The sequence below is a fragment of the Oryctolagus cuniculus genome, chromosome 4, assembly GCF_051225735.1.
Source record: "Oryctolagus cuniculus isolate XC-2025 breed Fujian yellow rabbit chromosome 4, ASM5122573v1, whole genome shotgun sequence".
Taxonomy (NCBI): domain Eukaryota; kingdom Metazoa; phylum Chordata; class Mammalia; order Lagomorpha; family Leporidae; genus Oryctolagus; species Oryctolagus cuniculus.
In genome coordinates this window covers 124,097,124-124,108,674 of record NC_142870.1, presented here as the reverse complement: position 1 = coordinate 124,108,674, position 11,551 = coordinate 124,097,124, and positions in this window count along the sequence as shown.

Sequence of the window (11,551 nt, the reverse complement as noted above, 5' to 3'; positions counted from 1 at the left end):
TGTTGACTTTACCAATTGACACTCCTGTCTATGGCATCAGTAATCTCCCTATGCTCCAGTCATGAGTTTCCAAGGCTATGGAAGCCCTCTGAGTTCTCCGATTCTTATCTTGTTTAGACAAGGTCATATTCAAAGTGGAGGTTCTCTCCTCCCTTCAGAGAAAGGTTACCTCCTTCTTTGAAGACCTGTTCTTTCCACTGGGATCTCACTCACAGAGATCTTTTGCCAGAGTGTCTTGGCTTTCCATGCCTGAAATACTCTCATGGGCTTTTCAGCCAGATCCGAATGCCTTTAGGGCTGATTCTGAGGCCAGAGTGCTATTTAGGACATCTGCCATTCTGTGAGTCTGCTGAGTATCTCACTTCCCATGTTGGATCACTCTCCCCTTTATTTATTCCATCGGTTAGTGTTAGCAGGTACTAGACTTGTTTATGTGCTCTCTTTGACTCTTAGTCCTTTCATTATGATCAATTGTGAACTGAAATTGATCACTTGGAATAGTGAGATGGCATTGGTACATGCCACCTTGATGGGATTGAATTGGAATCCCCTGGTATGTTTTTAACTCTACCATTTGGGGCAAGTCAGCTTGAGCATGTCCCAAATTATACATCTCTTCCCTCTCTTATTCCCACTCTTATGTTTAACAGGGATCACATTTCAGTTAATTTTTAACACTTAAGAATAACTGTGTATTAATTACAGAATTAAACCAGTCATATTAAGTAGAACAGACAAAAAAAAACTACTAAGAGGGATAATGTATTAAGTTGTTCATTAACAGTCAGGGCTATGCTGATCAAGTCACCGTTTCCCATAGTGTCCATTTCACTTCAGAAGGTTTCCTTTTTGGTGTTCAGTCAGTTGTCACCGATCAGGGAGAACATATGGTAATTGTCCCTTTGGGATTGGCTTATTTCACTCAGCATGATGTGTTCCAGATTCCTCCATTTTGTTGCAAATGACTGGATTTCGTTGTTTCTTACTGCAGTATAGTATTCTAAAGAGTACATGTCCCATAATTTCTTTATCCAGTCTACCGTTGATGGGCATTTAGGTTGGTTCCAGGTCTTAGCTATTGTGAATTGAGCTGCAATAAACATTAGGCTGCAGACCGCTTTTTTGTTTGCCAATTTAAATTCCTTTGGGTAAATTCCAAGGAGTGGGATGGCTGGGTCGAACGGTAGGGTTATCTTCAGGTTTCTGAGGAATCTCCAGACTGACTTCCATAGTGGCTTGACCAGTTTGCATTCCCACCAACAGTGGGTTAGTGTCCCTTTTTCCCCACATCCTCGCCAGCATCTGTTGTTGGTAGATTTCTGCATGTGAGCCATTCTAACCGGGGTGAGGTGAAACCTCATAGTGGTTTTGATTTGCATTTCCCTGATTGCTAATGACCTTGAACATTTTTTCATGTGCCTGTTGGCCATTTGGATTTCCTCTTTTGAAAAATGTCTATTGAGGTCCTTGGCCCATCTCTTAATTGGGTTGTTTGTTTTGTTTTTGTGGAGTTTCTTGATCTCTTTGTAGATTCTGGTTATTAACCCTTTATCTGTTGCATAGTTTGCAAATATTTTTTCCCATTCCGTCAGTTGTCTCTTCACTCTCCTGACTGTTTCTTTTGCAGTACAGAAACTTCTCAATTTGATGCAATCCCAATAGTTGATTTTGGCTTTGACTGCCTGTGCCTCCCGGGTCTTTTCCAGAAACTCTTTGCCTGTGCCAATATCTTGAAGGGTTTCTCCAATGTTCTCTAGTAACTTGATGGTGTCAGGTCGTAGATTTAGGTCTTTAATCCATGTTGAGTGGATTTTTGTGTAAGGTGTAAGGTAGGGGTCTTGCTTCATGCTTCTGCACGTGGAAATCCAGTAAGAGACTATTGGAACTCATAGAAGAGTTTGGCAAAGTAGCAGGGTATAAAATCAATGCACAAAAATCAACAGCCTTTGTATACACAGACAATGCCATGGCTGAGGAAGAACTTCTAAGATCAATCCCATTCACAATAGCTACAAAAACAATCAAATACCTTGGAATAAACTTAACCAAGGACGTTAAAGATCTCTACGATGAAAATTACAAAACCTTAAAGAAAGAAATAGAAGAGGATACCAAGAAATGGAAAAATCTTCCATGCTCATGGATTGGAAGAATCAATATCATCAAAATGTCCATTCTCCCAAAAGCAATTTATAAATTCAATGCAATACCAATCAAGATACCGAAGACCTTCTTCTCAGATCTGGAAAAATTGGTGCTGAAATTTATATGGAGGCACAAGAGACCTCGAATAGCTAAAGCAATCTTGTACAACAAAAACAAAGCCGGAGGCATCACAATACCAGATTTCAGGACATACTACAGGGCAGTTGTAATCAAAACAGCATGGTACTGGTACAGAAACAGATGGATAGACCAATGGAACAGAATTGAAACACCAGAAGTCAACCCAAACATCTACAGCCAACTTATATTTGATCAAGGATCTAAAACTAATTCCTGGAGCAAGGACAGTCTATTCAATAAATGGTGCTGGGAAAACTGGAAGCAGGATTTTTTAAAGAGAGTAAAGAAAGTGTACATATGCAGACAGCAGTGTGGGCAACCTCATGAGGGAGAATTTCCCCCTTGACCCTTGTTTGGTTGCCTCCTCTATCAGGAAGAGGGTAGGACCGTAACTGAAGATAAAAATGAGGTGGAATTTGGAGGGGTTCGATGTGCCTAGTGATCGCTGGGAAAGTTTGATAAGGACTGGAGCTAGATGGATTCTAAGTACAGATTCTCAGTAGCAGGCTTAGGAATAAGGGGCCCCAAGGAAGAATAACGCAATCACAGGAATCACTGGACAAGATCACCTTAGACAAAGGCCCCTACCACCTCCAACCTGCTTGAGGACTCTATCAACTTCCCAACACAAAACAAATTACTCCAGCTCTGACCTCTGTGTGGCTCTGACCTCTGAGCAGCTCCAAACAAATGCTTCAGTTTCACCTCATTAACGTATCTATGAAAAAAGGTGATTTTTGGCCAGTGCCTTGGCTCACTAGGCTAATCCTCCACCTGCAGCGCCAGCACTCCGGGTTCTAGTACTGGTTGGGGCGCCAGTTCTGTCCTGGTTGCTCCTCTTCCAGTCCAGCTCTCTGCTGTGGCCTGGGAAGGCAGTGGAGGATGGCCCAAGTGCTTGGGCCCTGCACCTGCATGGGAGACAGGAGAAAGCACCTGGCTTCTGGCTTCGGATCAGCGCGGTGCGCCGGCCGTAGCAGTCATTTGGGGGGTGAAGCAGCGGAAGGAAGACCTTTCTCTCTGTCTCTCTCACTAACTCTGCCTGTGAAAGAAAGAAAGAAAGAAAGAAAGAAAGAAAGAAAGAGAGAGAGAGAGGGAGGGAGGGAGGGAGGGAGGGAGGGAGGGAGGGAGGAAGGAAGGAAGGAAGGAAGGAAGGAAGGAAGGAAGGAAGGAAGGAAGGAAGGAAGGGATTTTTCAGCTTCTCCCTGAGAGGCCCATATCCAGTACTAGAGGTTTACACCTTATTGCCATGGATAGTAACCAATCAGAGAAAGTTTACCATTTAAAAACATATAAAAACCCCTAGACACAACCTCTTCATCAGTAACCCCTTTTTTTATCCCCTCCCAGTGCTGCCAGGAGCTTTCTCTTTCATTTTCTCTTTCCCTTAATAAGCTTTCTTTATATTGCTCACTCTTCATTGTCCATGTGCCTAAATCTTCATGGTTGTGAAACAAAGAAACCAGTGAAGAAAAAGAGCTGTAGGGGCTGGCACTGTGGCATAGCAGGTTAAGCCACAACCTGCAGTGCTGGCATCCCACATGGGCACCAGTTAGAGACCCGGCTGCTCCACTTCCAATCAAGCTCTCTGCTGTGGCCTGGGATAGCAGTGGATGATGGCCCTAGTCCTTGGGCCCCTGCATCCACATGGGAAGACCTGGAGGAAGCTCCTGGCTCCTGGCTTTAGGTCAGCATAGCTCCAGCCATTGTGGCCAATTGGGGAGTGAACCAGCGGGTAGAAGACCTCTCTCTCTCTACCACTCCTCTCTCTCTGTATAACTCTGACTTTCAAATAAATAAATAAATCTTAAAAAAAAAGTAACAAAAATTTGTATTTCTAAAAACTCAGGGGAAAGAAAAATATGCTACAGTTTCATGGCGTCTTCACATGGAGCTCAGCATGCACATGTTCATCATGGTATCTTATGCGTGATGCATCATGGGAAAGTGGGTATGCTGAGTTGGCAGGGAAAGGAGTGGAGTTTTAGCCTTGTGTGGCTAAGGCACAGAGACTATTGGAAGTCTCTCGGCTCTTTTGCTCACTAACTAGCTCTCTATCTAACCTATAGCAACATGGCGCTTTGGATAAGGCAAACCTATGGGAAGGAAGACAGATGAACAATTGACATATTCGGGGAGTAGGGGAATTGCACAGGGAAAACCTGGGGTAATGGGATTGTTGTCCATATAACTATTCTGTGCACCTGCCAATATTGACAGAACTGGGTACCACAAAAAGTGAATTTTACTACATGTAATTTTTAAGACATTTATCAGGATGTGAGAGAAGGAAGAAATACAGCTTATGGCAAATGCTTTATATTACATTACAAATTAATTGCTGAAAGGAATGGGAGAAAAGACACTGACCTAACTTTGGAAAACAATGTGTTGACCTGATGGGAGTTTCAAGCACTGAACACAAACACACTACTTCAGTTGTTTCTCATGGGGGGTTGGGTTAGGAATTCTGACACTATATTTGTATACTTGAATCAAACAAACAACAAAATATATTGTGGATTTTGGGAACCAGGTTTCTCACAGTTCAGGGAGCAAGTTACAAATAATAAGAGAACTAGGAAGGCTAGAATGATTTCTGTGGTGCTCAACGGAAGTCAGAAGGATGAAGATATACTCAAGTTTTCAATGTAAAACATTTAAATTTTAATCGAAAGAAGCTTTAAACATACAGACTGCTGTGGTTTGAATGTGTCCCCCGAAGCTCACATGTTGGAGACTTAATCCCCAAATCAACAGTGGTGAGAGGTGGGACTTTAAGGGGTGATAATATCATGACGGCTCTGTGCTCCTGAATGAATAATTCCTTTATCATGGTGGGGGGTTCATCATCATGGAAGTCGGTTCCTAAGAGTAAGTTTCGTTCTATTCCCTCTTTCTCCCATATGAGGCCTTGTAATGTGCTATGATGCAGCAAGAAAGCTCTCACCATATGTGGCTCCTTGATCTTGAATTTCCCAACATTCAGAACCATGACCTAAATACATTTCAGTTCATTATAAGTCATCCAGTTTGTGGGATTCTGTTATAAAGTGTATCAAGACACTGGGGCTGACTTTGTGGTAGACCAGGTAGAGCTACTACCTGCAGTGCCGGCATCCCATATGGGTACTGGTTCGAGTTCTGGCTGCTGTACTTCTGATCCAGTTCCCTGCTAATGTTACTAGGAAAGCAGCAGTAGATGGCCCAAGTCCTTGGGCCCCTGCACCCATCCACGAGACCCAAAAGAAGCTCTTGGCTCCTGGCTTTGGTCTGGCCCAGCCCCCATTATTGTGACCATTTGGGCGAATGAACCAGTGGATGGAAGATTCTCTCTCTCTCTCTCTCTCTGTAGCCGTACCTTTCAAATAAATAAAATAAATCTTTTTTAAAAATGATTAAGACACATACAAATAGCTACAGAAATATGAATATATGGATATGTAGATATACATGAGTTAATGTGTCTACCTGTGCACGCATGTACACACACACACAAACACACCTCTGTATTATCTATGTTATCTATCTAATTATCTATCTCCTCATTCTGTCCACTGAGAGGGATAAAAACTAGCATCTCAGTAAAATGGAAAACATTTAACTACCAATGATACTGGTTTCTAAATACCATCCTACAATAAAAAAGGAATTGGGAATTCCTGGGGAACTAATTCCAGGATTGGGACAGTAGAAATAAAGATCAGCCTGAGGATTTTGTGGCATTCTAATGTGAGAAAATGCTTTTAAATATATATGTATATACAGTGCATAGAACCAATCTGAAAGAGCTCCCAATATTTAAAGCTGAAAGAATTTGATCAACAAAATTAATGACAAGGGTACACTATGGGAATATAACCAAAAGAATACAGTAAGTACCCATGAGTCCAAAAGTACCTAAATAAGTAAAGGGGAGGGGGCAGAGCAAGGTCAGTTCTTGCTTAAAGAAAAATCCCAGATAATAAGTATAGAAGGCCTGAGGGAAATACAAAAGTACTGTTAAATACCACAGTAATCACTCTAGCAGCAAGATCCAAAGAAAATGCTAACAGTTTTAGGATGGTCAATGTTTAACTATAAACAGGATTTCTGCATGGTTTTCAAATATCTCTGTATTATTACAGCAACTCTTAAGTCCAAAACAACTTCAATATAACAAATAATAAAAGAGAGACTGCTTAGTGACCTGGAAAGAGATTTATGATGTATTAAATTTTAAAAATCAGAAACAATCTGATTTTTGTACACCTATACACACACAACACACAAAACCAATGTGACAAGATAATGTAAGCCAAAATGTAAGACATAGTTATATCCTGTTGGTGGAAATAGTGGTTATTTCAGTTTTTGTATCATAATTATTTCATTGTTATCATCATTAATTATCAGTTTTTTCTAAAATTTTCTTCCTCAGCCATGCATAATTATTAGAATAAAAAAATTTAAAACATTTCTTGAAGGATGTGTTACATGCCTTCTGTGTTCTGCATTATGTTGAAAACAATATAGAGTGTTGTTCAAATAAGTCATTAAATCAATGCACTGCCTTGCTATCTCCTTTTGTGAAATAGATAACAACCCCCCTAGTTTATATCTGTATATTGTGGGGAGCAACCCGGACTGGACTAAGTTACTGGAATTAAGACTTATTCTATGCATCTGCTCTCCCACAATATGGCGCTGGGAGAGGAGAAAACAGCTTCTACGCAGCTGCCTCTTGCCAACTTGAGTGATGACCTCCAGGAGCTGATCCTGCTCCTAATTGGAGGAGAGCAGCGTACTCGGCGTGTGGGCAGCCGAGTTGGGATTGGCGGAAGAGGACTATAAAGGAGGAGCGAGACAACATGCACGAGGAACATCTATCTGAAGGAACACCTGTGCAGCCCCCGAGAGAGCCGGTCGGCGGTGTGCCGCTCCCCCGCAGAAGTGGGGAATGTGGCAGGGGGAACCACCCTTCCATGGAGGTGGAGGAACGGTAGCCAACCCGGGAAGAACCAGCAGCAAACCCGGGGAGGGCCGAGCAGACAAAAGAACAGCGCAGGGTCCTGTGTCGTTCCTCCATGAAGATGGGGAGCGACATAATGGTGCCGTGACTCGGATATGAAGCCTAGGCAGGGTTTAGTGTCGTTCCTCCACGAAGAGGGGGAGCGACAGTATATAGCACCTATCTTAGAGCTTTATGAAAAATACTCAGTGGTAGTTGAAGTAGAAATTTAAGTTCTGTTGTATTTACTTTGGTATAAAGTGAAATACACTTTGGGGCCGACGCTGTGGCGTAGCAGGTAGAGCCTCCGCCTGCCATGCCTTGCCAGCATCCCACATGGGCGCCGGTTCTAGTCCCAGCTGCTCTTCTTCCAGTCCAGCTCTCTGCTATGGCCTGGGAAAGCAGTAGAAGATGGCCCAAGTCCTTGGGCCCCTGCACCTGAGTGGGAGACCCGGAAGAAGCTCCTGGCTCCTGGTTTCAGATCAGCACAGCATTGTGGCTGTATGGGGAGTCTGTGTCTCTCCTTCTCTCTCTGTGTAACTCTGACTTTCAAATAAATAAATCTTTTTTTTTAAATGAAATATACCTGCAGAAACATGATAAATGTATAACATCTGATTGATATAATTATAGAAAATATTAATAGATGAATACTATTGTAAGTACTTTGCTTATATTAGTTCATCCTCACTATAATTCAAAGGGGATAGTACTCCTGTTATCTCTGTTTTACAGATGAGAAGATCAAGGCATAGAGACTGAGGGATTTGTACAGGTCACAAAACTACAGCAAGTAGTAAGCAGTGAAATAAAACACCAATATATATAATTCACTATCATTTAACCTCTCGTGGACAGCTCATTAAGTGTCATTATCCCCGTAGTCAGATGTAGAAACTGAAGTCTAGAGAACTACGTGACTGGCTTGGCTAAAAGGGACAGGGTGGGGACACTTGACCTCAAAACCCATCCTCTTTCAGCTGTAGCATGCTGCCTGATGCATTCACATGAAGTCGGCAAACCAAAACAGGAAATTACCAGAGAGCTGTCAAAACACATCTCCAGTGGCGAACCCACATGTGGATTAGTCCTTTCCCAAGTCTGCTTAAATTTCACACCATCCACCTGCATGCTTTTCCCTTCCCCACCAGCTGAGAATGATGGCGTTTCTTATTCTCCAGTTTAAATTGGAGAAGCTTACAGTACTACGATCACCAAAGAAGCTACAGATAACTTACGGAGATTTTGTTCCTCTCCTTTAAGTTAGAGAGGCCATAAAAAAAAGGTACAATCCTGCTTCTATTCCTAGGGCTGTGAGAAAGTAATTGTGGGCATTCTTTGGCAAAAAAGAAAGAAAGCAACTTCATTTTTGGAAAGCAAATGCCCTGTTGACAAGTTGGCAGGGCTGCCTTGTTTGGAAAAGAATGTGCAGAAAACCCGAAAGATAATTAGTGTGCGGTAACTTAACAGCATGCAGCAGGGCCGTGGCGTGCCTGGCAGAGGCAGATGTGGCCACACAGTTCATTAACGCTGTATAGTTTGTTTAATTCCAGTTGGGGCAATTAGAGAAGGCTCTAGAACCTGCATAGAGCTCCAAAATAGACTCTCTGATCTCAGCAGCAGTGAGGTAAATCTCAGCCACCACCATGGGCCCCAGGAGATTAGAAGACTAGAATTTCTCATCAACCCATTTGCTTTTCTTTTACAATCATTTCTGCGCTGACCATGGCAATGGAAGGGAGCGATAGCATGGACGGGCAAAATAAAAGAGAATTCAAGAACTGGCGTCCGAATGCACTCTACAACATTTTCATGATTAATTATATTTCCTACATTTTCCTTAAGGGTCAACTGAAATCATAGGCATTTTTCTTTTTACTAAAGTGAACAAATTTTGGTAAAACAGCTTATGAATTGATTTTCTATGAATGTAATGTTACTTTTCTAATGATTTCTTTTAAGAAAAGTAAAGCTATATTTCCCTGGAGCAAAGGGAAAAAATGAGGTAACACTGGGTATTTTAAAAAGCTTTATGGTATTTTTGAGAATGTTCCTTAGTCTCCTGATCTGAAATTTCTCCTATTCCTACTTTCGTTTTCCTCCTTGCCCTTCTTACTGCTCCTTTCTCAGACATGGAATCCCACTTGTGCCCAAAGATTCTCTGTCTCTACATTTACAACTCCCGAAATTCAGCTCCGACAGACCTTTTTCTGCCTGTGGGTTGATAGTGTCCAGCAGAGCCAGGATGCACTGGCACATACAGCCAATAGCTGCCACCCTGAAGTCTGAGGTTCTCCAACCTGATATGTCCACCTAATAATTCTCTCATGCAAATGAGTGCTGCTGCATTTAGGAAGGGCCTTGACCTTGAAAAATCTGTCAGATGAATTTGTTTATAGTGCTTCAGTCACAGTGTGTAGTCCCTGATCCTGGCAATTGCTGGTAAGGGAAGCAATTCAGCTATGCTGAGCAAATAAGGAAGCCAACTTTCTGCTAAATATTTTCTAAAAGTCTTCCTCTATGTGGTTAATTAGCCAGTTGATAATCTAGTGGCCTTGAGTCTTTAAAAAATTAAATAAGGAGAAAAATTTTTCTAGGTCATATGGATAGCCTGTCAGAGCAACATAGAACTATATACCAAATGCCTGTAGCCACTGCCTTCCGCAGAAGAAAGAGAACACGTGTGGGTTTTGTTTATGGCTGTAGGTCAGCAAGGAGTGTCACTGATTTGATCCACGCTACCGTGTACCCTGGGCACAACTCCAGCCTCCCAGCAAAGGATTACCGTATCTTGCCAGGATTCTTGTATTGAGACGTTATGTTCTCTTTCTGTTTTTACCTGTTTCTGACTGCATGGAATGAGTAAGCTGGCTTCACCTTCCCATCCAGCCATCTTCCCATCCAGACACTCCCACATCTATTTTTCAGTGGAGTAAGGCAAAAAAAAAAAAATGTGAGATCCCACTCCTCCCTCTTCAGAAGAGTGGGGACCAACATCTTCAATATAAAGCTTATTGCTGGTACCATGCCCAGCCTGGCTTCTTAGCCCAAATGAAACTGAGCAGCTCAGGGAGAATGAGACATTACCCAAGCCAGCTCCATTCAGCAAATGGCGTAGCCTGCCTGGCTTCATTCCCTCAGCTCTGGAGTTCATCACGCCATAAACCACAGGGACTTTGTAGGCATGTTATTGTATTAGCACCATATGGAGAGTACTCATGGAACTCACATGCAGAACGTGTGATGTCAGACCAGTTTACATGAGCCTAAATTTTGTGCAGCTGTTATACTCAGATGCTTTGTTTCATTTTTTATGTCAGCACCATCCCAATAAACCCACTGATCCTGAGATTGAAAAGTAAAGAGAGCTCCATGTGCTCGCTCATGTCTTGGAGCTGGGAAATTCTATATCACTTCTGAGTAGCTCTACACTCATGACCAGGGTCATATCAGAGCCGTGGCTCACAGAACGACAAGCATGGCTGTGGAAATCAATAGAAAAGCAAATGTATAAGGACAGCCGTCTTCACACAAATGAGAAAGCTATTACTTGGAATCAGATGGACTCTTTGAAATAGATTCCTGCAAAGGAAAATTTCAGGATAGACACTGCAATTTCTTTTCAAGGCATTTGATAAAAATCATCCATCAAAACTAATTGGCTTCTGAGAAGCAAGTGTTGACGAACAAGTGTCCCTGACTGTATCTCTCAGAGACTTGGCAAACCTGTCTTGGGTTTGCCTTTGTCAGGGCAAGATGAATCACTTGTCTTTCACCAGTAAAAGAAAACCTTCAAAGGTTGCCACCCAAATAATGCTGATATTCAGAAATAAACAGCTCTCCATATTTCCTTTGAATTTTAACTAGAGGGTTGCACATTTTTTTAAAATGCCTGGATTTTTAGATTTTATATATGTTATAACTCTCCATAATGTGACTAGATGAGTTATTTTAAAATAAATGTGGGAATTGTGCATTTTCTGTGATTCACTTGGGATAGGTTGTAATTCTTCATGGTTTGGTAGAGAAATTGAACTTTGGGGATTTAAGGTGGCAGCAAGGATTGTCTGTTTTTTGGGGTTAATGCAAGCAGTTTCTGGGCCTAAATTAAGACTTGATTTCAGGATCTTTTTTTTTTCCCTCCTCCGCCCCATCATTATCACTCCACTTCAGGGACTTTCATAGAATCAACCTCTTGCCTTGTGACATGGTAAAGCTTTGCAAACAAAAAGCCTGGTCTGAAAGTGACTCAATGCACAAGAAACATTGTGGAATTGT